Genomic DNA, 23,227 nt, shown 5'->3' with positions numbered 1-23,227 from the left:
TCTTTGTTTTACTATAGCAAGAGAAAATTGACTAAAACATCCTTCTCTCCCACTACATTCTTCCCCCAAAAATTTCTTTCATTTTCTAAATTTTGGTAAAGAACTATCATCAAATGCAAGTCATTTCAACAAAATACCAACAAATCTTTTTTTTTTTTTTTTGGTTAAGGAGGTTGCTGCTGGTTCCTGGAAGGTTTTGGTCTAATGATCAGGTTACTTTGGGTCAAAGTTCTTCCATACCACCTATAAAATATGTAACACTGCACACCAAAGACCTTTTGTAGCTTTACCTGTTCAACTATTAAAATGAGTAAATGATGAATATACTGAATACAGTGCTTAAATAGCTCATAACACGTGTCTGTCATAGAAGTTCTTAAAAAAATCAACATCTCTAAAATTGCTAAGTACTGTTAACCGTGAGTGCTGATGCTAGGCCTGCTAAGATCTATTAAATATGGTACAATTGGATTTATCTGGACATTTATTTCTAAAGTCACATACTTGTGAATTTTGCTGCCCATATACATAACTTTGTCAGTTGTTTATAGACTCAGATCATGTAGTCACAGAGCACAAGCATACAAAAATCATTTAGGACCTATGAATTGAATCAAAATTATTTTCTGTATTTACCAGAAGATAGTAAAGAGATGTGAGGGAAGGATAGTGGGGGAAAAACAAAGGAGGGGGTAACAAAGTTCGATAGGAAATGTACTCATTGCCTTCCTCATGTTACTGCAACCCCACATGACGGTATCTTTATAATAAAAAATATTAAAAAAAAAAAAGATGTAGCTACAGAACTGGGTAGATTCTCCCTGTGCATACTTGCTAAACCCAAGCTTCCATGGAGAATTTGGCATTCTAGGATGGAAGTCGAGAGAAGAGAGGCAACCTCTCCTAAGGGCCTTGAAACAATTACCGTACAATTTGGGAGACCTTCTTCATTGGTGAGGTAAGGAGTATCTCAGCTTCCTCCTCTGAAACATCTTACCTCCATCCTCTCCTAGCTTTTTAATCCCAAGGGCTTCAAACTCTAGAATTTTGCCATGAGGAAGAAAATTTGAACATTTGGAAAAATTCTTAAGAGTCCATGTGTAGCTTTCTGCTCCCACACTCTGAACATTATTAGAGTCCTTGGCATCTTCAAGGTCAAGGTTAAACCCAGGTTGATATTCAAACTTGAGCCTATTGGTCTTTTTTTTTTTCTTCCCTGTTCTCTTCCTGGATTGATACTTCCAGAATCCAGATGCCAGCAAGTCATCCAAGTCAGGGGCAAGTTTAGGTATATGCCACCTCCCTGCAAGCTGACCTACCCCCTTTTCCCCTTTCTGCTCAGCATCTTCTCACTCCCAGCCAATAGAGAAGTTTAAAGATTTAAATGTGGTATTTAAGTCGCATTTAAAGAATTAACCCATTTGGCCCCTTGCTGGTCTAAACCATAGGGTGCCAACTGGACGTTAATTGCTTTCTTCTGGTGGGGTTCCAGACAGCTCACAAGGAGGAAGGAGCGCACATTCCTGGCACCAATTGGCTAATTCAATTGACTTCAACAGCATTAGGCTCTGTCGGAATATTCATGAGCCGGGGAATGAGGACCCGAGGCACTGGCAGGCGACAGCCACTCGGGCTCGGGCGGGCGCGAGGGAGGGAAGCGGACCGCGCTGCGCGCCCGGGGCCCCGTGACGGCGACGAGGACTAGGCGACTCTCGGGCTCTCGGGTTCTCCTCACCCGCCGGCCGCAGCGCCGGGGGCCGCGGCGGGACGGACCGGGCAGCGGCGGCGTTGGCGCCTCTGGTATCGCCCACCAACTCCTGGCGACCGCGCGGAGACTTTGCGAACGTCCGAAGGCACAGGCGCGGTGACACTCTGACGGAGGGGGGTCGGGGGGTGGGGGGCGGGGGCCGAGCCGGAGCGGGCGCGGGGACGCGGCGGGACCCCGGCTGCCCGGCGGGCGAGGCGGCGATGTGAGCCGGACGCGGGTCCCGAGGAAGTCCGACCGTCCCCGGAGAGCCGCCGCCGCTGGAGCCAGGTAAAGGGAAAGGCTCCAGCCGAACCCCGCGCGCGTCGGTGCCCGGCTCCCGGAGACGAGGGGCTGTGGGGGGCGCCCGGGCTCCGGCGGAGCCGCCCCGCGCCCCGCGCAACTACCCCGCCGCCCGGCCGCTGCCACCGGCCCGCCTGAGTTCCACTTCCCCGACTTTGCTCTTCGGGAGCCGGGCAGCTGTGGCGCAGCCGGGCGGGCTGGGGGAGGCTACCGCGCGGGGAGCGGGGCGTGGGGCGCGGGGCGCGCGCCCGGGGACGGGGACAGGGACGGGGACGGCGACCCAGGCGCGCGGCTCGCCGGGGTGCGCTTGGCCCAGGCTTCGCCCTGGTTTGCTTCGCGGGAAGCGGCGCCTCCTCGGGACCGCCGAGGGGAGACAGGGGCTGCGTTCCCCGCGCGGGGACTCGCTCCGGGAAGGGCGCCGGAGAGTGAGGCTGCGAGAGGCACGGCGGGCCGGTCCCGAGTCCGCGCCGCGCCCCCGCCGGAGCGCTGCGAGGCGGAGGGAGGAGAGCGTGGCGCTCACTGGCGGCCCGGCCACCTGCCGGACATCACTAACTCCCCGGATTTCCTGTCTCCCGGCCTTGACACTGCCCGGGGAGGCTGAGGGCTTTGCTCGGTGGTGGTGGTGTTTGCCGAGAACCCGGGGGGTGCGGGGGATAGAAAGAGAATCCGATCGGGTCAAAGTTTCAGATTTGCAGAGGAAATGCTGCAAGATGAGAGATCGTGGGGGGAACTTAGGCTGAAGTCGGAGCTTTTGCTGCCCAGCAGCGCCAGGGGTGTGGGTAGGGGTTCAGAATGGAGGGCAGCACTGAGCCACTCGGAGGCAACTCCAAAGCCATCCGTTCATTCATTCATTCCTTTAGTGCTGAGCGCAAGCTAAGGAATGAGAGGGACTGGCAACTTGTTATCCAATACCTGGGGAGCTGATCAATGGGTAGATGAAAAGTTTACTGCGGTATTGCCATTGTTGTTGTTATTATTATTTATTGCTGTTGTTGGTACAGACACCAGAAAGGATTTTGCTTTTTATTATTATAGTTGCCTGGAAGTTGATTTTGGGAATAATGTCTCAGACCTCTATCTAGACTATCCGCCCGCACCACATGGAATTTATTCTCCCTGGAGCTGTGGTTGATAAGGACTACACTAAGGAATGCAGTCGACTTAAATTTAAAGTCACAAAACAGCCAAATGTGCATGCACCCATGCTTATAGGTGAATACTGTAATCCTACCCGCTTGCCCTCCTACAGCTCCTCCTCTTCAGGGCAGACCCCGGATTTGACCCCATCACTGCTTCTTTCCTGTGTTAGACAATCTGGGCAGGCCATTTCCTCTCAGTTGGTATGATGACCTTTGTAGTCCCACTGGCCATGTTCCTGGCAAGGCCAGTTTCCCTTGCCAGTTCTGTAGGAAGCCACAAGGGCACCTGTGGTTGCCTCTTGGCTTGGCCCCTGGTCAGATCCCCTCCAGGACACAGGCTTAGCCAGCTGATAAAGCAGAAAGCAGGGCAGGAGTGTGGGAGAACAGCCTGGCAGAGTTAAGCTGAGTGCAGGAGATGAGGTCAAGCCTCCACACTGGCCACATCCCTTCCTGCCAGAAGAAAGAAAAAAAGAAGAAGAAGAAGAAATGAAGAGCAAATGGGAAGTATTACAAATTGGAACCAAGCTCTTAAGAGTCTGCTTAGGCTGAAGCCACTGACTTTGGTGTGACCTTTCTTCTCAGTGTTTCTGGTTTACCTTATTTGCCAATGTACAAGTAGCATGCCTTTCTAATAAGATGGTTGTTGTGAGATGATCTAATTTTGAATCCAAAAAAGAAAAGGCTGTGAGCACCCTGGGAAAGGACAGCCTATAAAATACACGATTTAATGTTTGGTGAGACGTTTGCTACGCTGCAGGTTAAGGAGATACAATTTTAGCATGTGTGCCATGTGGCAGTGTAAAATTAAAATGGGAAAGGAAAGTACAAACATAAAAATGACTTAGCATTCTTGACATTCTTGTGCATACTTGGAGAAAAATTATCTTTCGTTTGGGGAAGAGTTGCCCAGGAATTTAATCAGTGTTTATACTACTGAAACGCCCCCTTTCTACCTTTTCTCCTCAGTAAAATTTGATGACCCAGTTCTCATCAGAAAGGCAATGTGCCTGTAGTAAGTACTGAGTAGGGGTAAGGAGAGACTAAAGGGCTGTGAAGGGAATCCATCCTCACATAGGGTCTGGAGACAGGAATGGGAAATACGGTAATATCATCTTTTGGAAAGATCAGCTCCACAGCTCAGATTTGGGAAGCAAACTCCACCAGATGGCCTCGAGAGTAAACGAAGGTGCTTTCCCCAATCCACTAGGAGAAGGCAATGCCTTCCCTTAACTTTTGCAATGGCAGTGACTTTTATTTCACTGTTGAAGTACCTTAGCTTGCCACCTCAGACTCAGTGCTATCCTCCTCTCAGACCCTGATATATTTGTCTATATTCCTCAACTTCTCAAGCTTCTCAGACTGCAGCTGTTGGCAAGTCCAAGTAAATAGTTGGAAGTCATCAAGAGAGCCACTGAAAAGTGGAGATGTTTTTCTCTGATGAAGAAGTTATTGAATGCCTTTTGAGCTAGGAAATTAGCAGCTTGAAAAAGCAAGAGGGATTTCCTTGACTTCCTTCTACCCATAAACCAACAGTTGCACATTTTTTTCTTTCCCTCATAGTAGTGAGCACTGTTAGCTTAAGCATTTTTTACAATTTTGGACTTAAAATGGGAGTTTGCCTGGTGGCAGTCTATGGAAAGAGGAAAAAATGTAAAGAGATACGGAAGGAAGAGCTGCAGTGGCTAGAACATAAATCAGCCAGAATATATGGGGGGGTGATGAGAATAGGTCTTTTCACCCTAAAAAAAATGTCTACTTTGGAAGAAAAAGAAGTCTGATTATTGGCATCCCAGGCTGAAACCAAGGCAGCTGATGCCGAGAGGAGCCAAAGGGCAGTTCTTCTTAGTTTAGAAACAGCAAGACAGCCTCTGCCAAAGATTGCTGTAAACACGGAATAAAGATTTCATTGTGGGCTTGTGTGACTAGAATAATTAGACAGTTAATTGTTCATTCTGATCGGGTGGTGCTGTAATCAGGACAGCCAAGCAGTGAAAATAAGAGAAGGGAGAAATAAGGAAGTACCATTTATCACTTTTATATCACTTGTTTTATTTGGATGGTACCTTGGAAAAATCATAGTTCTTAAGGAAAGAAAAAAAAAATATATATATATCACTGAACAGTGGCGATTTGAGCTACACCATTGACATTCTTACTTGTTCTACCCCAGATTTGGCCCAAATTCCCACTCTTCTAAAACCAGCATATGAAACTCTAGTGAGAATAAATGTGTTTTGATAATTTCAGGACTAATTTATAGATATTAGATGCAAGCCTCAGTTGTCAACTCAAGTCAAAATACACAGAAATACTGCCAGATTTTTGTGCTTCCCCAACACTTTCTTCTAAGACATTTAAGGTTTAAGAAGTAACTATCTATTCTTGACATTTGCTGTTGTGAAACAAATTGCCTACAATGATTAATCCTTTACATTTAATTAAAGAAATAGCCAACTCTGTTTTCATAATTTAGAGGCCCAAGAAAATGTATTTAAAAGGTGATTTTTAAGCAACTGAGTATCTACAGTTATTATAGGCAGTAGACTGTGACTTCTTGTTTTTTACTAAAAGATGGTACTGTGATCAGTTTCTTCTGAAATGAATTCTGCAAAGGAAGACATAAGCAAGGACTGTAGATGCATGGTGTCTGGAGAGGGGCAAATGAAGAACCATGTATTCATTTGGTTCGAACCCTCCCTGAATCCAGACATTGACATGGACTATGAGGCAAGGTTCTTACTGTTTGAATTTGGAAAGGGACATCTTTAAGTGTCAATACTACGTATATAACTGTTCTGGGAATAAAAAGCACTGTTATAAAGAAAGTGTAATAAATTACAAAAAGGTCATACAGTCCCATAAAGAGAAATGCTTAGTTTCGCTAAGATATTCATCTTGTCTCTTTGTTTAAGAGGTCCAGAAGTCTCTATACTAACCTTTACCTTCTTTTATCCATCATGAGTTTAAAGGTATTCCAACAGCAGAATACTTGCCAATGTGTTAAAAAGCACAAATGATATAAAATTCTGGAATTATCCAGCTCTCAGAAAAAAAATCTACTTTACAATATGCACCAAAGACAGCAATTAAAAATAGAAAATCATATTGCCACATTAACTTATGGCAACAACCCCATTTTTAAGAGAAACTTAGTCTTTTCTTATTTAATTGCTACTCATGGTTTGCCAACCTGGACTTTCTAGTTAAGAATGTTCCTAATTGCATATGGATTGACTTAATTTTAGAACCTCAAGAACATTCGACATTTTAAAGCATGCAAAAAATAAATGGTTCAATTTTCCTCAAGGTATATTTTTTTAAATTTAAAAGATGATAAATGAGAGAACATTTGGTGTGGGATTACATCACTATACAATAGAAGAGTATGGAATTATAACTATGACATGACATCTACCAAAGATGTATAAGAACTTCATATGTGATACTATTCACTTCTCTTTCCAAAGGAGGAGACACTAGTCATGGAGAGCACCAAACAAAAATAGAAATGTCAAAAACACACAGGGCCTTCCTAAAGTAATACAGTGCTTTTGCTGTTGATGGGATGGTTAACAACCTAATCCAAACTTTAAGTGTATTTTAACTAATGTCATTAACTCTTTAGAGTAAAAAGACATCTCACAGGACAGATATTTCCTTATAATTCCTCGCTACTTGTTTATAGCTCCCATCTAGAATTTTACTTATGGTCAACTCTCAATAAGTAAAAGTGTGGTTTAATTTTTAAAAGTTTTAAATTTTGAAAATAAATTACATTGAAGGTATATGACATGATGTAATAAACACGTACATAGGGGTAAATGGTTGACTGTAGTGGAACAAATGAACACATCCATCATTCTACAGTGACTACTTCCCCTGTGGCACAAGCAACTGTAATTTATTCAAAAAGTTTAAATGCAAAAGACCAGTATTAACTTTCACCTTCATCTTGTAACATGTTAATACTGAGGATTTTAGTATATTGAACTATATATCTCCACCCTACCCCCCAACTTTGACCCTAATCACCAATGACTTAATTTTTTATCTTCATACATTGGACTATTCTAAGTTTCTTTTAGGTCTCTGCATATAAGTGAAATCGTGCAACATTATTTCCTTATTTCAACTTACTTCACTTAGCATAATATTCTCTAGGTCCATCTATGTTGCAATAAACAACAAAATCTTCTTTTTTGAAGTTACTGCATGTAAGTGACATCATGCAATATTATTTCCTTATTTCAACTTACTTCACTTAGCATAATATTCTCTAGGTCCATCTACATTGTAGTAAATAACAAAATCATCCATTTGAAGTTTGACTATTTCCTTGGATGTATCTTCGACAGTTTATTTGTCTGCCAATGGCACTAGATTGTTTATGTTATCTTGGATGTTGCAATAAACATGCATGTGTGGATATCTTTATGAGTTGTTTATTTAATTTTCTTTGGGCATGTAGCCAAAAGAAAGATTAAAATATGGAAGTTCTATTTAATTTCCTTAGGAAGCTCCATACTGTTTTCCATAATGGCTACAACATTCTGCATTCTCACCAACTATTCACACAGGTCTCCTTTCTCTTACCCTCACTAACACTTATCATCTTTTGTCTTTTCCATAAAAGCTATCTTAACAGGTGTGAAGTGATATAATGACTATAATTTACATTTTCCTGATGATTCGTTATATTGAGCACCTGTTCATATAGTTGTTGACTATCATCTTTGGAGAACTATCCATTTGAATCTATTGCCCGTTTTTTAACTGAGTTGTATGTTTTGTTATAAAATTGTATTTTTATAGATCTTGAATATTAACGCTTTAATCTGATGTTTTTCTTATTTTCTTTTTTTATTGAATGTTTCATTTGCTGTGCAGAAGCTTTTCACTTTTTTAAGAAAATGAAATTGCATCAATCAAGGTTTCAAGTTAGATGAATATATTACATTTAAAGTCAAATTCTTGAATGTCCTTTAAATGATCTGTTATTTTAAATGATTTTTTAACCTGGCAATCTATGCCTATTAACAATAGCAGTCTTTATACACAATAGTCTAATGCAGACAGAAAAACTTGAAGTGAAATAATTTTTTAATTTTCATTTTACCTATTGAATGTATATATGCATATATAATTTTTTTTAATGTATACTACTTTTTATAATGAAAGTAGTACAATCAACCAGTGTGGGTTTTGTTGTTGTTTTTGTTGTTGTTGTATCTGTTTTATTTTTTATACTAGTCCTGGGGCTTGAACTCAGGGCCTGGGTGCTGTCCCTGCGCTTTTTTGCTCAAGACTACTGCTCTACCGCTTAAGCCATAGCTCCACTTCTGGCTTTTTGGTGGTTAACTGGAAATCAGAGTCTAATGTACCTTTCTGCCTGGGCTAGTTTTGAACCATGATCCTCAGATCTCAGCCTCCTGAGTAGCTAAGATTGATTACAAGGCTGAGCCTCCAATGCCGTACAACACCTGTGTTTTCTATTTACAAGTTGCTAGACACACAGATCTACCATTAAAGTAATAAATCGTCATCAGACCAATTAATACTAAATTACAATCTGTTCTCTGCTGCATCAACTAATTAAAGGCTAGCTAATAAAACAATTATTTCATTCCATGGTAGTGGAACCATATCTGGTGGTTACAGAAGTTTGTTAGACATGTGGCCAAATGGTCGAGCTAAACCACTCACCTGCAGCCATGTTTTCAGCATCTGCCAGCCATACAGAAACTTAGCCCCTGACATATCACATGAGAATACCTGCCCAATGCACTTACCCTTCTCTGCTTCTGTACCTAATTTATAATGAAAATAAGCTATGAAAAACATGCTCATTAGAAACTAAAATATCGGGCTGGGAAGGTGGCTCAGTGGTAGAGTGCTTGCCTTGTATGCATGAGGCACTGGGTTCGATTCCTTAGCACCACATAAACAGAAAAGGCTGGAAGTGGCACTGTGGTTCAAGTGGCAGAGTGCTAACCTTGAGCTGAAGAGCTGAGGGACAGCACCCAGGCCCAGAGTTCAAGCACCACAACTGAAAAAAAATATATATCCATAGGTAAACCATCAGCCATTTTTTCTTTTTAAGTCTGAGCTAAGTTGAATGAACAGGTGGTCTTAGTGTTGGTATAATTGGGAGCTAGTAGACAGGAGAAAACCAGGGTAGAATTAGCATGAAGATTCAATTATCCTTTGTTCCTTGAGAAAGTTGTTTACTAGGATTCGAGTTAAGGTTTTGGTCAGAGCAGTACAGAAAGATGTGACGTGGCTTTCTTGCTTTCTGTGTAACATTGTTGGATGAATGAAACTTTGATTCCACTTTCTATCACGAATTTAAAATATGACGTATTAAACAGCAGGTTATGTAAATTACTGGATAGATATTTTAAGTGTGTCCCCGAGCATCAATACTTTAGATAAATTTTAAATACATGGTTAAAGCTATTAATACAAAGTACTTATAAGTTTCATTGGCAATTTCATCTAGGTTTGTAAAAATATCAAATATATGTATTTTCATTTGGAAGGTTATTAATACTGTTAAGACTACCAAAGCAGGTTGGAAATGAACACATATTACTGTCTGCATCTAAGAAGACTTTTCCCCTGCATAGATGAATAGATTTCCTCTGAATATCTTTGGTTCTATCCACAGCACTGCAAACAAAAAAAAAATAGAAAAAGAAAAAAAGGATTTCTTCTGCATAGATGTGTATTGGGCAGTATTACCCCCTATTCCTGTTTATGCTCTGCTGAAAGACTGTGAGAAACGTACAACCTTCTCTGTGTCCACCCCACATACAGACCCTAACATTCATTTATATCTTAGTCTGTTCTGGCTGGTATAATGGGACATAGCCTTTGACTAATAATAGATATGTTATTCTCAGGACCTGGAGGCTAGAAGTGTATGTTAGGGGGCCAGCATGTCAGGTTCTGGTAAGAGCCCTGCCGTCTGATTTCAAACTGTCACCTTCTCATCATATTCTCTCATTACAGAAAGAAGGCAAAGGGATGTCTTTTATAAGGCCATTAATTGTATTAGTGAGACCTCCACCCATATGGTACAATTATCTCCCTTAGATTCCTCTTTCTAATACTATTGGTGTTAGGATTTCAGCTTATAAACCTGGGATTCATAAACATTCAGTCTATTGTATCTTTCTGCATTTTCAAATGCCAAGTAACAATACAATTTCCCATATCTCTCTATTACAATTCTTTTGGATTTAATCCAATTCCTCTGATACTGGGGCATCAGAGGCCTCATCTGGAATATACATTTGCAAAGGAATTTCATTTACATCACTGAAAGCAAGTGCCACATTTGAGAGAATGTTTCATGCAAGCTTTTGGGAGATATTAAATAAGAACCTAAATCTATGCATATTCTTTGTACAAACTGGCAATAAGTCCCAACGATATCCATCTTATAAACATTAAATAACATTTCTGTGCTATTATTAATATCAAATCTTAAAGCAAATAATATCTAGCCAAAGAAGTATATCTCTATTGACATTATAGTTTTAAAGGTTTATAGTTAATAGCTACCTTTATCCACAGCTTGCAGGTCTTACCTCTGTAATATTGGAAACATTTATTTCAGGCAAAATTTGAGACAATACTCATATTTGGAAATAAAATCCTTGAGTAGTCATTAAAAAATTAATCCATTTGGCAGTTCAGCCTCTTAGTGGAACAGTTCAGGCAGCTCCGCACAGAGGCCATCATGCAGTTTATGGGGCTGGCTAACACTGGAAATCAAATTGTTTTTTGATATGGAAGTACTGTACATTTCTTCAGAAATCTCTATATAATCACTCGTGTCAATTAAGTGTATAGCATGTATTGTATTCAGAGTGACAAAATAATACAAACAGTGCAACAAAACAAGACACTAACTAACTTTACAGCTTGGTGTGGGAGGGAAGTCATGGGTGGGGGTGGGAAAGTGGGAGAAAATGAGAAAGTAACACTGTTGGACAAAAAAAGTACTCATTACCTTACATATGTAACTATAACCCCTCTGTATATCACCTGTACAATAAAATTAAATTAAATTTAAAAAACTACTATTTAATAAACCCTTGCTTCTGTGTCAGGCACTTTGTAGCATGTTTCACATCCACTGCCTCATTTCTCCTCTCTGTCAGTATTGCTATTATCATCATCTTGCAGGTACAGAAACTAAGACTCAAGGTTAAGTAGTCACTACAAGCAGGTTTCCAACCCAAGACTCTCAGGCTCCCATGCCACAGTCCAGATACTACCTCACGTCTGCAGGAGGTCTCTGCCTCATCATCACTGCTCACATCTTACTCAGCTAGTTCTTTGTTTGGGTAAGGGAGTGCTGTATGCAGTGTAGGATCCTTAACAGCCCTGGCTACTACCTAAGTTCTAATAATATCCTACCACTTAGGACAGACAACAATGTCTCCAAGCATTGACAAATGCCCCCTGAAGACCAAAATTACTATGGCTGTGAATTGCTACCTCTATGAATGGCTTCTTAATGTGTACACATTTTCAGTTTAAGGATGGGTTATCTATTTTCCAAGTCATAATGTAGTTTTCAGAGTTTTTCTAGCCACATAGTAGATGATTTCAAAATAAAGATTAGATAAAAGCCTTGAAGAACAATGATTAAGTCAACATGCCTTCATTAGGATAGAATCTTTCCTTTAACTTCATTTCCTTTGGGGCTCAAAGATCAGGTGATTGCTTTGATTATCTAAGTGCCAATGACAACTACAACACAGTTGAAAAATTTTAAATCATAGTTCCCTCCAAAAGCCAATTAATTAGTCTACTAGATTCTAAGTCCCAGGAAGGTGTTTCTTGAGTCCTTTATATCTTGTGAGACCAAAATTATGCTTAGCACAGTCAATACTCAATAAATCCTTTTTTTTTCAGTGCTAGGGATCAAACTCAGAACCTTGTGCGTAACAGTGTTCTGTCACTGAATAGTCCCAGTACCCATGCTGTATAAGACAGGGTTTCCCTGTGTAGCCCAGGCTGGCCTCGTATTTGCAATCATCCTGCGTCTGCCTCCTGTATGCTAGGATTGTAATCCTGTAGATGCGTACACCCATGCCTGGCAGCTATTACCTCTTCAATGAGTCAATGAATCAATAAATCGTGGTTTAGATGCCCTGTTGTAGGCTTCTATCTCGATTGCCATGGACTATATTTTCCATGAATTTGTGGTATGAATACATTACGGTACTCCAATCATATCTGCATATTCAATGAAACCAACATAAACAGGTAACTGGTGAAGTCATTAGATCTCTCAAGACAATTTTTTAAATTTACTTTTAGTGTAAAAGTGATATAGAGTGATAAAGAGGGGTTACAGTTAATAGGTCAGGTATGGAGTACATTTTTTTTGAACAGTGTCACCTCTTCCCTTCTTTACTCTTTTCTTTTTCCTTCCCAAACTCCCTCCCCAACAAGTTGTACAGTCCATTTTTAACATAGTGTCTAATGAGTATCACTGCTGAATTCTTTTATCCTTTGTCCCACCATTTCTGTGCTTTCCCTTTACCCTCCCCTCAACAGATACACTTATGTAAATGATAAAAAGCACAGAAATAAAAAAACTGACAAAAGTGGGGGAAAACACAAAGAGTAAAATTAAAAAACAAACCCTCCTGTTTCCATTTCTTAGACTTCGTTTTGATCAGCATCATTTTATATAATCACATACACACAGCGATACAAGCCTTTGTGATCCTCTCTTAAGAATATCCTCCTCCAGTCTCATTGTGTGATTTTAGATAGAGTTCTATTTAATTTACCATGTCCAAGTGTAAATGTTTGTTAAGACAAAATTTACATGAGCATAAATGTGGAGGGTGAAGGGCACCTCAGACCACTCAACCGGAACAAGGCAGAGCTGACACTCACTGACTGCTAGGTGGCCTACTCTTCCTACATTGCCAGGGATGAGCAGTCTTGCTCTCTCTGTCTCAGGGAGGACACACTTAATCCATTCATCCCATTCCACCTGAGCAGAGTACCTGAAGTGGTTCCTGGCCTAGGCAGGGTTGCCAACATGTTTTTCAACTGAGAAGGGGTTAAAGGTCTATCAAATGGCAGAACTGACATATAAAACACTCAAGAGGGCCCACAACAGTCTGCTTTTTAAGTCTGGCAATATCTTCGTATAAAAAAGAAAATTAATTTATTCTATACAGCCTTGAAGGCCAAACCAGGGTCAAATGGAACCAGCAAATGGAAACTACAGAAAAGCATATTTTATCCCAGCATAATGATGAGTTTCCTAATGATGAATTGTCCTACCCAAGAGTGTGCTTCCCAGGAGAGAGATGAGTTAGAAGCCAGCAGGAGAGAACATGTAGATGACTGGCCTGTGGGGGCCTGGGCACAGCATCAGACAAGGGCATGTGAGAGCATTGCTTGGCTCTCTATGGACTTGAACTTTTGCTTAAAAGCTACTGCTGACCTCATAATCTACTCTGTGTGATTTTATTAAGAACAAAAATCATCTTCTCCAACCCAATATTCAGGCTAAATAAGAAGAAATAAGCATGGAGAAGAATTACTATGTGTCACATAGAGTAAGGGTAGTTTCCTCAGTATAAACACTGGGAAAAACACTCTGACAAATATCCTTCCATTCTTGATAACTCTGTGAAGTAGGAATAGGAAACTGAGTGGCAGAGAGTTCACTAATTGCCCAAGAGCACACAGCTATTAACTCTAGCCTTACTTCCTGAACTTGGGTCTTTTCAAAGCTACAAAGTCTATTTTTAACCACTGCAACACACCACCTCAATCATTTGGTAGCAATGCATGATTTTGTTTGAAATGTTGGCAGTTTCGAGTTTGAGACATATGGCTATTTATGCAAATACCCAAAACATCTTTCAAAGACTGAAATACATCATTTAAAAATTAGTTGCTGTTTTCTATTATCCATGATGTTTCTCCCTTCAAATAGCTCCAACTATTAAGAGATGATTTTAAGTAAATGAGCAAAGTGGGATTTTTTAAAAGGCTTGTTTATACCCCTGTAGAGGAAAAGATGACAATGACATTTCAGATACTGTTCTGGAGATTATAGAATTGGAACCCGGGCCTCCACGCTGCCAAGTGTTAAGGTACAACAGGATTGATAACTTCCATTTCCACACAATCAGGAAATACTAGTAGTCATATTTTCTTTTTCTTTTTTTTTTTTTTTAAGATAACTATGTCATTAAATATTGCTCTCTGTTCTGATTATGGCCATCTTGGATTATCTTCTATTTTACGACAATCTTGTTAGATATTTTATCAAACCAAACTGACTTTAAATTATGACTTGTCTTTTCAGTGCCTCGAAGACAGTGAATTAAATGCTTTAAGCCATTCTGTCAGCCAGCACAAGTTTCAGCCTAATTTATCATTCTGATTTGAGGTTAACTTCTACTTTGCAAATGAAATCTGGTGACCTATTCAACTGTGCTGCTTCATGCTCACCATTCCAGACAATCATCATCAAAAGAGTTAAAACACAGTTCAGCGTTTGCTTTCTAAAGTTATTGCTACCCTGGTGCTGACATACACTTAAACCTTTATACACGCCCCTAATACTGTGTTGCTCATTCTTGCAAGCACGAAGGCAGCTGTAGGAGAGGGCCCTAGCACTTATCATAGGACTGAAGATGGCATTTACTCGGCTCTCTGTGGCAATTATTTTGCACAAAGTCAGGAGCTTTTTCACTGGGCCCTGTGGCTTGCAGAACTACATCAAAGTCCATTTCTTTATCTGCCAGTGACCAGGATGATCTGCTGTTAATGACATAGTTCTGTGCTGGGTGTTCACAGCCAGAAGCATCCCACCCCAATACGTATCTAAAATGACTGCCTCACTGAGCCTCTTACCATAACACTTGCTCATCAGGGTACCATTTCGCCAAGTCAAATGTGGCTTGAAGAACATTTTTGTGACTTTGTGAAGAGGAATGGAGATTAGCACACTGATGTTTTATGCACAGATCTCCCTCTGGGTTTTTACATTATTTCATAGAGGGAAAGCTTTATAAAAAGATTGTTCTCAATATACTTCTTGATGATAGATATTATAAAGCAAGAACCTAGTCGTCTCCTCAGTGGCTCATGGGAAACATCTCTATAGCTACAAGAAGTGTAAAGTATGGAATGTAAGGCCTAAACGGCAGGTTTTCAATCATATACAAGCTACTCTGATTGGAGACTGTGGTAGGTTTTTCAGGTAATTTGAGAGAACAAACTAGGATTAAGGTGAAAAGAAAAAATATAGATGCCACCCTGTTCACCACAGAAGACACAAAACCACAGAAATCCCTAGAGAGTAAAAGAATGTACAGATAAGTGCTACTACCATATGTTAGTCCTGAGCTCATCAATTTCCCCCAAGTCAAGTGTGTCAGAGACACCGTGGCAGCCATTTCTATCTTCATGTACAATTCTGAGGCATGTACTGACTTAAAGAATGGCACCCTTGGAAAGCACTGGCCTAGGTATTTGAATAGCTACCACTGGAGTAAGTAATACAAAAAAAAAGGATGACCACTAAATCATGGCTATATTCATCACAAGGAAAAAGAAGACATGCGACAAGTTACTATTATTACAACAGGCACCATAAAGAGTTTGCTTCCCTTCCCCAGTCGTTCCCCACCATTAATATCCTATGCAAGGAATTAAAGGTAACTCTCATGGCTTTGTGATAAAAAGAATCCTGGAACACATTTGGCATTGGTTAAAAAAATATTTAAGCCAAATCAAAAGCACTGAAAATAAGAAACTGCATTGAAAAGTCACAATCATACTGAAAAATAAACAATTTATGGAAAGAACCTAGAAAAGAAATGTTTCTAAAAAAACTGGAAAGCATACCTTCTGACAAGTATTCTTTATTAGTAGAAATTTTCAAGGAAGACAAAAATACCAAAATAAAATACAAGTTTGACACATTTCTCTTTGAAATGTGTTTGGAAAAAGAAAATTTAAGTAGCTATGAAATTAATTGCATAGTTTAATTCAATAATCATTACCTACATTAATTCAGAGAACAAGAGTCCAAGACTATGTACACGATTCAAAAAGAATTAATATAGTTGACTAGGGAAGGGTTTTTGGTAAACTGAGTATAAGTAAGGCTGGGCTCTAACAATTCATTTTCCCCTAAGATAAGGTCTTGTAAGTCCAGGTGCCCTGCCTCATTTCATTGCAACTCCTTCTCATTGGTCCATTTGTACAGTGTAGGTGGAGCTCACTAGAGCAGTGCTGGGTTTATCTTCTGTCAAATGTATCAGATGCAGGATGATTTCATCCTTCAGTTATATCTTGCTCTTGCTTTCAGTATCTTTGAAGCTTTTGTGATCTTAGAACTGTAGGATGGAAGGATTGCAGCATTAGCCAAGCAGGTCTACTTGCTTGGTGACACAACCTATGTCTACTCATCCCCAAGTTGTTTACAACTATCAAAAACATTAGAAGCAAAAATATCATCTGTTAAACATGTCTCTGGTTCTAAAGGAAATTAGAATATGAATTGTTTCAAATGATTTCTATGCATGCAACATGAATACCTGTCAACGAAGCTATAATTAAGAAGATGAGATGCTGTCAATAAACTTGAAAGAATGATTTTACTTGAAGCAGACACATTATTTATTGTCACTAACTTTTCACATGGCCTCAGAGTCTAAAAACCTTATACAAAACACTCTTCTTGGACTGGGAAGGTGGCTCAGTGGTAGAATGCTTGAGTTGCATGCATGAGGCCCTGGGTTCGATTCCTCAGCACTACATAAACAGGGAAAAAAAGCCGGAAGGGCTATGGCTCAAGTGGTAGAGCACTAGCCTTGAGCTGAAGAGCTGAGGGACAGCACCCAGGCCCAGAGTTCAGGCTGCAAGACTGACAAAAACAAAAATAAAAGCACTCTTCTTGTTTTTCAGATGGGCATATTGGTTATGTTTCCTTAAAAATCACCATGTAGCCAGACTCCAGTGGCTCAGATCTGTAATCCTAGCTACTCAGGAGGATGAAATCTGAGGATCACGGTTCAAAGCCAGCCCAGGCAGAAACAGCCATGACTCTTTTTTTTTTTAATTTTATTTTATTTTATTTGTGAACATACTGTACAGAGGGGTTACAATTGCATGGGCAGGATAATGCGTACATTTCTTTTTTTTTTAATTTAATTTTATTTTATTTGAGAACATATTGTACAGAGGGGTTACAATTACATTGGCAGGATAATGCATACATTTCTTACCAAGCATTGCAGCCTCCTCCTTTGTTTACCCTTCACCTCCCTTCCCAGCCTCCCCCGTCCCCCCCACCCAATCATACCCCCCTCCCCCCCCCACACCGACATTGTAAAGCTTGCTTTGACATGACATTTTGTAATTCTCCTTGTTGCAACAGGTCCACCTGAATCCTTAAACGACTTGTTTGTCCCCATCTCCTCCACATGTTATACTGACAACAAATAAAGTGAAAGCGGGGGTTACACTGTGGGGGAGGGACATACAAAGCAACAAAGAAATAATCTTATAAATGCGTTAGAAACACATGCATGAAAGAAACGAAAACATTAAAATACATATTTAAGGGTTCGTTTTCCTAACATCACATTATCTGACCTTTTCCGCTTGACTCATACCTATACTAGATATTGCAAATAAGGGAAACCATGGGACCTATGTTTCTTTGGGCCTGGCTTACTTCACTTAATATAATTTTTTCCAAGCCTTTCCATTTCCTAACAAATGGGGAAATGTCATTCTTTCTGATGGAGGCATAGAATTCCATTGTATATATATACCACATTTTCTTGATCCATTCATCTACTGAGGGGCATCTGGGTTGGTTCCATATCTTAGCTATGGTAAATAATACAGCCATGACTCTTATCTCCTATTAACCACCAGAAAACCAGAAGTGGCACTGTGGCTCATGTGGTAGAGCACCAGCCATAAGCTGAAGAGTTGAGGGATAGTACCCAGGCTCAGAGTTCAAGTCGCACGACTGACCAAAAAAAAAAAAAAATCATGATGTATATTTGGCCAAATACTACCAACTGTCTCACTCAGGATTCCATGCAGTTAGAGGACTCAAAATAAGTTTCACTGATTATTAATTCAGAAATAAAAATACCTCTAACTGTATCAAACACTCCCTTTGTAATCAATTTTAGTTTCACACATACAGTTTCATGCTTTCAGGGTAGCTACTCAAATTCCTTTTGCCCACCAGCATACCTGAGGTCTCAATTTAGTGTCTTAAAGTGTAACTATAGTCTTTTCCTTTCCTTCTTTTTTAGCTAAACAAAAATTGCTTTCCTTATTCTTCTATTCTTAGAAACTTTTCTGTCATAGGCTTGCTCACACAATTCCTACTTCTGGAGAAAACTGGGTACATTTCTTTCATATGATCTCAGATCTTCTCTTTCAATAGATGGTTCAGAACTTCTTGTTATAAATAAGGCCTCAACAACTAGTCATACTTTTCTTTTTCCTCTGCCTTCAAGACTGAAATGGTCTTTGCTGCATTACCTCTCTCTTGTGTACATTTTATTGTGTGTGTTTTTTAATGGATACCTTTGTCTCAGGAACATACTTTCTCTCCCCTCAATTGAGTCATCATCTTCTCTAGAGACTGGCTTTCTTCTTTTCAATGATAGCGTCACATGGACACCAGTGTTCCTGTGCTTCACCATGTCACTGAAGCATTCTTCTGAGTCTGTTCAGTGCTAGGGATGCTCTGAGTCCTCATTCCTATCTATAAGCTCATTAGGTGGTCCATGAGACTACAAAAAGCTGAGTAATTCAAACTGTTACCATATAGAGAAGGAAGGGCTGCAGAGATGAAGAGGAGTGGCAAGACTTTTAATTAGAACCAAGTGAGGGTAAAGTAAGGTTAAGGAAAGGGGTTGGGATGAAGGAGTAAAACAGGATTCTTTGAAAAACAATCAGCTTTTATATATTTTAATTTTGTCAGTATTGGACTTAATTGGGCAAGTGCTTATTTTTGTTTTCTAGGTACAGTCTCATACTTTTTCTTCAAGCCCAACTGAGACCCTGATCCTCTATCTCTGACTCTCAGAACAGTTAGAATTACAGGCAGGGACCACATAGCTTTCAGATTATTAAAATATGAATAACTAGTGGCTCATCCCTATAACTATGGTTACTCAGGAGGCTGAGATCTGAGGATCAAGATTAAAAGCCAGCCTAGGCAGAAAAGCCTGTAAGACTCTTATCTCCAGTTAACCAGTAAAAAGTTATACTGGAGGCATGGTTCAAGTGAAAGAGCACTGGTCCCGATCAAAAAAAGCTGGGCAACAGCACAAGGCCCTGAGTTCAGGCCTTAGTACCAAAACAGAAAAATATGAATAACTAAATTTATTTTTTCATTCTTGGAATTTACATGCAGATTTATGATATACTGAGGGAAGATAATTTATTTTTAAACTGTGTATGGGATGTGCTTTGAAGATGATTGAAGAAATGTGTAATCTTTAACTGGTCACTTTCTGAAGGGTTGTTGAAATCTTAAAACTACCAGAGCAACTATTCATAGTCTTCATCTCTAAACTCCAGGCAATAGAGTAGAATTGGACAAATCTTTTCTCTGTACCCTGCTAGGTAAAAAATATCTATTTGACTTTTACCATCTGCCTCCTCCTAGGAAATTCTATCCATATCCAACATGAACAGGTGGATTTAGGCGTGATATTGATGCTTTCCCAGTGTAAACTGGAGCAACAAATTTATTATTAGAAGTTTCAAATATTAATTTACAAGTTGAACCTAGAGCATTGCCATCTTCTGAATGTATCTTTCTAGGTTGGGATGTAGGAATGTAGGACAACTAGAAAACAGACAAATTTCAAAGGAATTTAATTTCTTAATGAATGTTTCCTACAGATTCCATATTGACTCCATCTTGTTTTAGTTGTATAAAGCAATGTGCCCTTTTCATCACTGTTAACATGTGCTTTTAAAGGATTCATTCCTACATTGTAGAATGACATTTTTTTTGCATGGTTATCAGTAGATTCAGCACTAAGGAAATATCCTCACTGAAGCCTTTTCAAAACTCAAACTAAAATCCAAATGCAGTAACATCCTATTTTATGGAAGAATATATAAACTCCTAAATTGCTACGAAATTGTAACCAAAGAACAGAAGAGCAAGAGATATTTAAAAGCTGGATGTTTTGATCTTTTTCACACTGAGGCTCTTCAAAATGTAACGAGTTGTATCTCAAACTAACATGTGCTAAAGATATCCATGAATAACTAAGAAGGCAAAGGAGGCTTTTCACTAAGTAAAGTTCATTAGTTAATGTACATGCTACATTTAGACTGACCCAGCACCAGCAAAACATTGCACAGTTTTAAGTGCACCAACTTTGATTGGCTTTCCCAGTGGTCATATGGCAGTCAACCAGCCTGACATTGGATTCCAGGACCTTCATACCACTGTTCCTGAGGAACACTACTTTGGTCTTGTCCCATCTTCCCTGTCTCTCTGCCAAAGTGCCTCTGTACTTGGTGGCCCCTGTATTTTATAGTGCTTAGTGATGTCTATTCCTCAGCAATATGCAAAGAAAATCTGTTTTTCTTTCTATATTGCTGTTTTATACTATGGCCCTCATCATTTCAGTTTTGGAAGTTTCTGTTATAAAATTATTGTTTGTCTCCAGGCCTCCATCATCTTTTTTCTAACAGGATATTAAACTTTTCAACGAGACTATATGCTTTTCAGTAAATTCCTTGATACTGAAACTGGAGAGTCGAGGTCAAGCTGACAAGTCAATGAAAAAAGCAAATGGAGGATAAACCCAAACAAGAAACCTTCTGTGATCCAAAAGATGACTGAATTTTATACACTAGAAAGAGAAAGGGTTCCAGGGGCTGGGAAGGTGGCTCAGTGGTAGAGTGCCTGCCTTGCATGCATGAGGCCCTAGGTTCGATTCCTTAGCACCATGTAAGCAAAAAGAAAAATGCTGGAAGTGGCGCTGTGGCTCAAGTGGTAGAGTGCTAGCCTTGAGCTGAAGAGCTGAGAGACAGTGCCCAGGCCCAGAGTTCAGGCCCCACAACAGGACCCAAAAATAAATAAATAAATAAATAAATAAATAAATAAATAAATAAATAAATAAATAAATAAATAAAATAAAAAAAGAAAAGAAAGAGAAAGGGTTCTAATCGAGTGGTTCAAAGCCATTACCAGAAACAAAGCTGAAGTGTGACCTGCTGGAATGTTAGGTGATAAATGCTAGCTTCTAGAACACAAACACTTAGTGGCTTATTTCTTGCTCATAACACAGTTTAACTTCATGGTGATGGTCCTTTTGAGGCCTTTTCTCCTAAACCAGTAAGTCGGAGCTTCAGGTTGCTTCTACCTTATAGCTGACTGCCTCCGTATATAGGGAGGACTCTTTCCTCAAAGTCAGATAAGCAAAGGTAGTATTTTTCAGAATGCTTTATAGTAATGAGAATTCCTATCTCTGGCCAGGATCCTGCCATATGGTACTAGCTTAAAGGGTAACTGGAGAAAAATGCACTCTTCCTGTGTACTTGGGAGAAGGAAGTGCACTCACGAGCCTCCTCCAGACTCTGACACAACATACACCCTTTTCTTCACTACCAAGCACCCTCTTGATGCTTTCGTGAATTCTCTTGTCTTGATGGCACTGGATATGTACACCAGATCATTGTACATCTACTTGATCCAAAAACCAAAATGCAGGAGCATTTTTTTAAGACATAGCAATCATAAAGGTTAGTACTGTGAAATAATAAGACATTCTGAATATCAATGGTCCTGTTCCCAGGATTCTATGTTCAAAGTCCCCAATGTCAATCAGCCTGTTTTCTGTGGGTTTCACTATGTAGGTGAACATAAGCTCCTCCATCAGATGGGGGTGTGCCCACTGATGCTGGAGTCTGGTTGGCTTTAAATCACAGTTCCTGCACTTAATATTGGACAAATTACATAATCTCTCTGAGCAAATTCAGTTGTTTGAAAGGCTGATTTTAAAGGAATAGCATTTGATTATCTACTATGGAAAGTGTATTTTGCCTCCACTAACACACAAGAAATACCAGATATCCGAGAACAGTCTCTATGTATTTTGCTTCTATATTATCTCCAGATAAGAAAATATATCTGCAAAGTTGAATTTTTTTCAAGAGCAATCTTTTAGTGATCTAGAGATAGTTTAAAAAGCAACAATATTGGAATGGCTAACTATGTACACAAGCCATGTGACTTTAGCCAAGGGACTTGCCATCTTTTTTATTTAAAACAGTCCTATAACTGTTATAGACTGATGTTATGACAACTATGTCATGCGTTATCATGGTTCCCATTACATAGTAGATAGCTGATTATGTATGGAGTCACAATCAAGTTTCTTTCAAATCGTTCTACAGCAGAAAATAATGCTTCAAACTTTAAGAGTGACAGAAGGTCATCTTTTTTTTTTTCTTTTTTGTCAGTCGTGGGGCTTGAACTCTGGGCCTGCGTGCTGTCCCTCAGCTCTTCAGGTCAAGGCTAGCACCCTACCACTTGAGCCACAGTGCCACTTCCGGCTTTATTTGCTTATGTGGTGCTAAGAAATCGAATCCAGGGCTTCATGCATGCAAGGCAAGCGCTCTACCACTGAGCCAACTTCCCAGCCCCAGAAGGTTATCTTGTAAGACATACTTAGAATAAACAATGAGTTTCAAGAAGATGCTTAATAGAATGATGATTCTGATCTTTGACCTTCATTACTCTGGCCCCTCCCTGGGGAATGGATTCTTCACGCTGTATTCAAATGATAATCACTGTGCAAAAACTCAACATCTCTTCATTCAGGAACTTACAGTACACATCTTAATAAACCATAATGAACCAGAAACATGAAGAATAACAGAATAAACAGGCCTCTCTCTCCAGCTGTCATGTCGGTTTGTGACAGCAACTGGTATTTCATTGTAAAAGATGCTAATTTCATTCTGAGCAGTGGTTGTA

General features: G+C 39.8%; 1 protein-coding gene and 1 long non-coding RNA gene across 2 annotated transcripts in view; one reads left to right on the top strand and one right to left on the bottom strand.

Annotated features, from left to right (window-relative positions):
* Positions 1-23,227, bottom strand: part of LOC138831951 (uncharacterized) — a 651,402-nt gene that overhangs the window by 393,781 nt on the left and 234,394 nt on the right. The gene's annotated exons all lie outside the window — the stretch shown is intronic.
* Positions 1,942-23,227, top strand: part of Cdh20 (cadherin 20) — a 182,521-nt gene continuing 161,235 nt past the window's right edge. The window contains exon 1 of the mRNA XM_070029017.1: positions 1,942-2,035. The gene's annotated coding sequence lies outside the window, so the exon portion shown is untranslated. The remainder of the gene's footprint in view (positions 2,036-23,227) is intronic.

Source organism: Dipodomys merriami, unplaced genomic scaffold (genome assembly GCF_024711535.1).
Source record: "Dipodomys merriami isolate MVZ:Mamm:240054 unplaced genomic scaffold, mDipMer1.0.p SCAF_2, whole genome shotgun sequence".
NCBI lineage: Eukaryota > Metazoa > Chordata > Mammalia > Rodentia > Heteromyidae > Dipodomys > Dipodomys merriami.
The sequence above is the reverse complement of the archived record's forward strand: the minus strand, read 5'-3'. Positions and strand labels throughout refer to the sequence as shown.